We start from the raw sequence: 7599 nt of genomic DNA, 5'->3' as shown, positions 1-7599 counted from the left end.
TGACTTATAGCGTTTATTTGGGATAGAAGGAAACTTGAGCTCATGTCTCCTCTTGCCAGCCTTTCTCATGGACGGTTTGTTAATTCATGATATTTTTTGTCCGTGAACCGGAAATAAGGAAACTTATAGCGTTTAATATTTCACATGACTTATAGCGTTTATTTGGGATAGAAGGAAACTTGAGCTCATGTCTCCTCTTGCCAGCCTTTCTCATGGACGGTTTGTTAATTCATGATATTTTTTGTCCGTGAACCGGAAATAAGAACTTGACAAAATGTCAGGACAACCAAATTTGTGCCTGGGATTATATTTTTGGTAATCTGGAATACTCAAGTAGAGAAATTGTGCACACCCATGATTTCAATCGTCACTTCACTCCCTTGATCCCTTCAAAGCTGAGTGGGACCCAATGGTCATGCCGTGGAATGGATGTCATATATTCTTTTGTATAAAATCATAGTTTCTCTTCTTTTAGATTATGGAGAGTATAGTGATATCTTTAACATCTTAGCTGGATAAACAAAGAATTTAAGTTCATATGTTCTCCTACTTATTTCAGGTAGATGTTTAGTATCAGTTTGACAAAACAAACCACTTATTGTTGATCCAGTAGTCCAGTACTTATAAGACTTCTACATAGCATATTATTGATATTCTGACGCTGCTTTTTGTGCTACTATGAGTTAATTCTGGTAAGCCAAAGAGGAGAACGAAAAAGAGGTTTCCGCTGTTATAGTATTTAAGTTTCCATCCCATCAATTTTTTTTATCTCAATTACATATTGTTTATATTGTAGTCTTGGAGAATTTGCTTTGCTACATCAGGTTTGTTTGATTTAGTCATGCAGGATGTCAGCAAGGCAAAGGGCTGTCAATATTATCTGATGTTTATCCATCCGCTTCTACACATCATCATTATAAACCATAATGTTTTTTTAAGCACTAAATTTAATATATGTTAGTTACGTTTTTCCTTGAAACATTATCAAATGAGTTTGACCTATCAAGTGGTAGTGTATTTATTATCCCGTCCAGTTATTCATAAGATAACTATTGAGACTATGTTATCCTTTTTGTTGGGAGATCATGCAGTGTATTACATGTAATTTTCATTAGAAGGATACACATGGATTCTATTTTAGTAGGGTTTTTTCTCTCCTGAGTTACTATAATTTATTGTTGGAAACAAATTGCCTGGGTTAGTATTATTAGGTAGTATTATGTTCTTCTCTTGATGCTTATTATTGGATCGGACATGTATACGCTTACTATGGAGTGATATCCGGCTTTTCATGTTGTTTGCATGTTCTTGATATAAAGCGTTTGATATTTCTTACTGGAGAGATTAAGCAGATATGCTGAGATACGAGGCAAGTTTGTACAAGCAACATTCTCTCCATTTCGATCAGGTCTTCAACTCAAGGCGATTCTTGCATATGATTGTCTATCGCTGATTCAAAGCCTACAATCTGCAAGTCCAGATCGCCCAATTGCTTGTTCGGTTGCGATGAACATCAAGTTTTTAGTGGCAGAGTTCAATTTTGTTACTTTTCTTCTTGTTGGACGTCATCTCAATGAAGCGGCACATATTTTGGCTACGTCTTGTGATGTATTAGCTCATGTTTTATTTCTATTTTTGTCCTGGATTGTATCTGGAAGACTCTGTGTATTGATCTTATTTGATCAATAAAGTGACGTATTCTCTCAAAAAAGATTTACTTTGACATGCTTGCGGATTTGTTTTGATTTCTGGACATTTCATCTTCTGGTTTGTGTTCATGCAGAGCCGTGCGTTGCACAAGCTTACTATGTAGAGAAATATGAGGTGTATAATTTTTCGTAGGGAAATTAAGAAACACGCATAGAGAAAAAACTATACAAGATTTCGACGGGATTGATCCTGAAAAATTGACACGATAAAATAGAAAAGTTTTCAAAAGTAAAAGAAACACAAGCAAATCCTTTAAAAAAAAATCCACATAGGTTGTCTAAGGCAATATACCTTACATTTTGAAGTCTTTTCTTAAAAAGCTATGCACCTTATATCTAGGAACAAAGTGAATATTATTAACGAAAATAAATAATTCATATTATTTGAGAAAAAATCGCAACGTTCAGTAGTACTACCAGTCGATGGAATTTTTTATTGTGTTAAATTATGATTCTTCACGACCAAAACATGGGTTTATCACTATTTTATTATGCATGACTGCCACTTACTTCATTTCACCCGTGAACCAAACGGGCTATATCGACTCCAGCGTCAGCCTCCCCAAAAGTGACACGTGCCTCGCCTCTCTGGCCTGCCCGGTCCTCTCCCCTCCCAAAATCTAGCAGCCGCCACCCTCCATTTTGATTCTCCTTTATAGCTGCGGCCACCACCCTCCGCTTCGATTCTACCTCTGTAGCTGCTGCCGCCGCCCTGCCTGGTCGTCGACCACCCCTAATGCCCTAATTAAGCTAGGGGGCCAAGTATGTCGTGGGAGAGGTACGGCGGGCCGTGGGATAGATGTCTGGGTACATGTGAGTTTGTGTGCCGGTGTCACGATGAATCTGTTGTGGGAGGGTACTCGAGCAACAGTTGTCGGGAGGCATCCGAATCCTGGGATGGCAGGGATGGCAGTGTCCGAGGCATTCATCTCCTCGGATAACAAGGCGTCGGAGTTCTGGGATAATTGGGTTGACTGGCATGTCCGAGGCATTTCTCGCCTCCGGTAGCAAGGAGTCAGAGGTCTGGGACAACTTGGCTGACTGCCCGCCCTCCAATTCGATCGCGGTTCCACGGGCCCCATGCGTCGCTAGTGCGCCCAAGGAATGCACGGGCTCTAGCGGCTCGACTTCGGACTCGGTCGCGATTCCGCCGTCCTCGACTCTCACCGACGTGACGCTGGCGGATGGAGGTTGTGCCTTCGACTACAGCGCCCCAGACTGAATCAAGATTCTGAAGATCGCCGGCCTAACGGTGGTCAACTTGTACAATTACGGGCTCAGCCGGTTGGGGGCGCGCCGGCCTGTTGTACAAAAGGAAAATTACAACCAAATTCTTGAGATGTCTTTCGTCTTCAACCTCCAAACCGTGTCGACAGCGTGCCACCGCTGCCCCTCCCTGAGTCAGCCTGACGTTGTCGAATTTAGACAAGAAGTCGCCGAACAGGTCAAGAAGACTACATCCATCCCAGAGATGAGGAAGAAGGAATAACCGTCGATGAAGTTCCATAACGATCCGAAGATCCCCAGCCAGAAAAGGTCCTCGAGAACCACACCACTCCCACAAGCTTCTCGACGTCGCCACCGAGTTGGGGGTAAATCCAGGGAGACTTTATTGAAGAAGACGTTGCCGCCACCACCTAAGCGCCGCCCCACCAAACATTCAACCTAAAACCAGAAAAACGAAGCCCTCCTACCGACGAGAACTAGATCCACCCCTCCTCCATGGCCCGAAGGCCACAGATTTGGGGCAGACCGACGGTGCCGGCGGGAGGCGGCCGGGAACAGCCGCGATCGCTTCCTAATCGCTCTTTCCGGGATGGTTGACGAAACGTTACGTAAATCGGAACCGGCATCTTCTCCTTGGCAAGGAGACCGTTATCTTCACCTTGCGAAAGAGATGTTATACCATCAAACTACGCTCGCTACGCCTCTTTTTTCTAACTTTTATGTGTAGAATCTTTTGGGGAGCGATGTTTGAAGCATGAGAGCATACGCTCTCTTTATTTTGAAATAAAAATTGAAGCAAAAAATTCTTCATGTGTTAGGCGCTTATAAAAGTCGTTTTATGAAAAATCGGCTTATTGTGTGGCACGTGTATAAATACAAAATCCATTGCCGAAAATAAGACTTTCCACAATATAATTTTTTCTTTCTTTTACATAAACCACAAAAAAAATATCCATTTTTGTGAAACTTGAAAAACGCACATACGTCGTGGAGATGTATATGCATAACTTTTTGTCAAAAAAGTTCAACATTTCAAAATATGCAATTTTTGATAGAGGGAGCATATGGACCCGATAGCCGAATTGATTTTCTAAGATCTTTTACTCCGTAAATGTGGAATAGTTATACTCCGGTAGCAACGTCACAACATCTTGAGTCTCATATTGTTAGAGCATCTCCAGTCGCGTCCCCCAAACCGCGCCGGATCGAGCGTTTGGGGGACGTGTTTTGTTCGTGCCGCGTTTGGGGGACATCGCTCCCCAGCCACGTCCCCCAAACGCCGAACCCAATCAGAAATTCAAATAGATGCATTCAAAAGAGATCGTTTTCCGCCGATTCGTCGCGATTAGAGTAGCGGCGATGAAAGTACTGGGCGCGCGATCATATTACAGACTGGTGGTGCATGCTAATTAGAAGAAGGGGTTGGGCGACGGTGACGTATCATGAGTCGACGCAGGCCCGTCTATCACGATGACCTCGTCGCAATCTGCCCGTTGCTGTGCATGCTCCGTCTGCTCCGTCGCCGATGCACAGGCCGACGCATATTTGTGCTTGAGAAACTTAAAACAAGATTATGGAATATGTAACTTTGTACAAATTTCTAAGTAATGAGTTATAATGAAAACTTATGAGTATAAGAAACATTGTATGAGCTTTCTGTAAGAAAAATACATAGAAATATTGTATTTGATTAACCAACGAATAAATATGCAGACATGGGGTTTGAACACTGGACCGTATCACGTTACTGTTGGCACGCAAAACTGCCGCGCAACACTGTGATAGTTGTCGTGCTTTCGTGACGACGCCCGATTGCTTTCCGAGCAAAGCAACAAAGGTTCCTCGCTTTCGTGGAGGAGAACCGACCGCTTTTCAGCGCAAAACGGTAAAGATGAACCAAACCCTAGGGTTGCTAGGGCATGGCAGGATAAACAAGAGAGAAGAACGATAAAAAACAAACGTAAAAAGTAGATGTATATTTGAGTAGATCGATTGGTTCCCGTCAATCGGCCATGGCCTTGACATTTTATATGGCACGCTGGACTTTGCGTATAATATTAGGACTCTCGAGCTAAAACCGAATAGGAAATCTTCTCTCTGATTCGGTTACCATAAAAGTTGTTTACATTCCAAACTAGTCACGTACAAATACTTTTGGGCCTACAGAAAAATAATACGATACCTTCGCCATGGTGCTTATATCACCAGATAATAATGAGACTTGCAAATCAAACGTGGTGCCGACGATCTTCCGCTTGGCTCTTCTGCATTTTGAACTAGTAGCCACCTTATTCCTTTAATACGGCCTTTGTAAAAATACCTTCAACTTAGCACCTGAGCCGATTAGGACGTTCCAGGCATCATCGCCGTAGTTCCACATGTCTGTAAATCTAGCTAGGACTCTCTTACGTATCTTCTATTTCCAGAAAATCCCTGTTGCAATTCTTAAGTAAAATACAAACCAACAACTGATTAGCTTGATAGACTATCAAATTAATTTGGCCGATTATACAATCCAGCTAGCCAAATTACGCCATCAACACATGCCCCCCTGTTTTTGGTACGATTGAATTGACCAAAAACACATCTGCAATACATTAGGATGATGCCAATAACTTCGCCAACCATAAAATTTCTTAGGGCGATGTTCAAAGAACACATCGGCCAATATTTTGCTTACAAAAATGTGTAAATAACTCATCAGCCATATTTCCTTAGAGCGATATTTCAAATAAGATATCGGCCATAGTATCATCAAGCATACATCCACATGCTAGTCTCTCCTACAAAGATTGTACATAATATGAATTTTCAGGAACAATATCTAAGACTCTATACAAGCCTTCCCAACTCAGCGACCATTTTCCAAATTTTGTATCTTTAGTCCCAGTAGTGAAAATCGTTTTCCAGAGCAAGTCTCCTATTTGAAACGATTTTGTATTCACCTTTAGTCCCAGTAGGCCTTAGCTACTCTTAATTTCTCCTTACGCAAGGCTCTTAGTGTTTCTTAAAAACATCATATATTATGTCCAACATCAAATTATTATAATCTACAGCCGACAAATCACCTTGTCTGGCCACAATAAGAGCCTTATACATTATTTGCTAGTAATTCGATTGTTTGCGACACATGCACCGAATCTTCTTTGCAATGTAGGGATTGTTTCTGAACTGAACCAACATCACGCTATTGCAAACTAGCATCCAACATGTCAAGACTTGTTTTCTACAGCAGCAAACATCGGTCTTTCTAATATGAAATTTCTTCCTTTACTAAAGTAATAACCGGATGCCTGCTGGGCTAAAAAATCAACTCTACAATTTTCTTGCCTAGGTATATGATTTATCGTGAAGGTATCTAGAGACTTAAGTATACCTAAACATCGGTCCAAACAGCTACTTAGTAACCCATAAAAACATTCAAATTCGCTTTTATTTGTTGTACTATCTGAAGCGAATTTGCATAAGCCTCTATGTCCTTCGTAACCATATCTACTAAATTTTGTAAACCAAACAGTAAAGCCTCACATTCAGTTTGATTATTAATACAAGATATTCCAAACAGACCGACGTCTTATAATACTACATTATCAGGTGAAATAAAACATTGCCGACGCCTTATTCATCTCTACAAACCGATCTATCATAATATATCTTCCGTGGGCAAACACTAAAATAATTTATAATATTCTCGTGTTTAATCCTATGATCAATAATAAATCGACGATAAATTGAGTTATCATAGTGCCCAACGATTTATATGCTAAATTATATTTTATTAGTGCATACCCACTTTGTAATTCTACCACTAAGAATCGGTTGCTTAAACATGTCGATTTGGCAAGATACTACACATGTACTAAAATAAATAGGTAAGACTGAAACTTGGTGCACGCATAATAACAACACAAGCGTAACTTTCGGATAAACACGTACCTAGTCTAGCAGTCGACGAGTTAAGCATGCCATAATGTACTCCTTCCTATCGTTCCCTTTCATGCATATCATTCTTTCCGGAACGATAATCCTCGACATGCCTTTACGGCCATTTAACATGAGCATCGGTCAAACATAGGATCAGACCGTGTTGCAAATCAACCGATGCCTCTGTCAATGCGATGCAGGCCGGATCATCCACCTTGATCAACAATATTAGAAGGTGCATCATTAATATCTTCTGAAATTTGATCAACAACCTTGTCATCCGCATCAGTAGTATCATCACTATTACTTTCTGAATTTATATCATCAATAGTGTCATCCGCATTTCTATTTTTGTCCAGCGTGATGCATTTCTTCTTCCAAGTCATTTTCAAAGGCACCATTGGTTTATATCTATTGAATGACTCATCACACTTTTCTCAGCGATCTCATCTCTTATCTCTGATGCTCGCAGTCGTTGTACTCGTCGTTTCTGGGTGTGTGTGAGTCCCGTCGGGCACCACCGAGGTCCCGGTTTAGTTCCCGGTGCGACAGACCTAATTCTGCTGCCCCCCGAGTCTTTCCTCCTGTAGACACGTACTGTTGTTCCTGTAACAAATATTCTGTCATTGGCCGAAATATTTCTCTGCCGATCAAATGTACTACCAGTTTCAGATATCCTGCTAGCTCTTGCATGTAGATCGGTAGATGCATCAGCTGACTCACTAGTATTCACATGTAC

This window comes from Lolium rigidum, chromosome 4, assembly GCF_022539505.1.
Source record: "Lolium rigidum isolate FL_2022 chromosome 4, APGP_CSIRO_Lrig_0.1, whole genome shotgun sequence".
NCBI lineage: Eukaryota > Viridiplantae > Streptophyta > Magnoliopsida > Poales > Poaceae > Lolium > Lolium rigidum.
The sequence above is the reverse complement of the archived record's forward strand: the minus strand, read 5'-3'. Positions refer to the sequence as shown.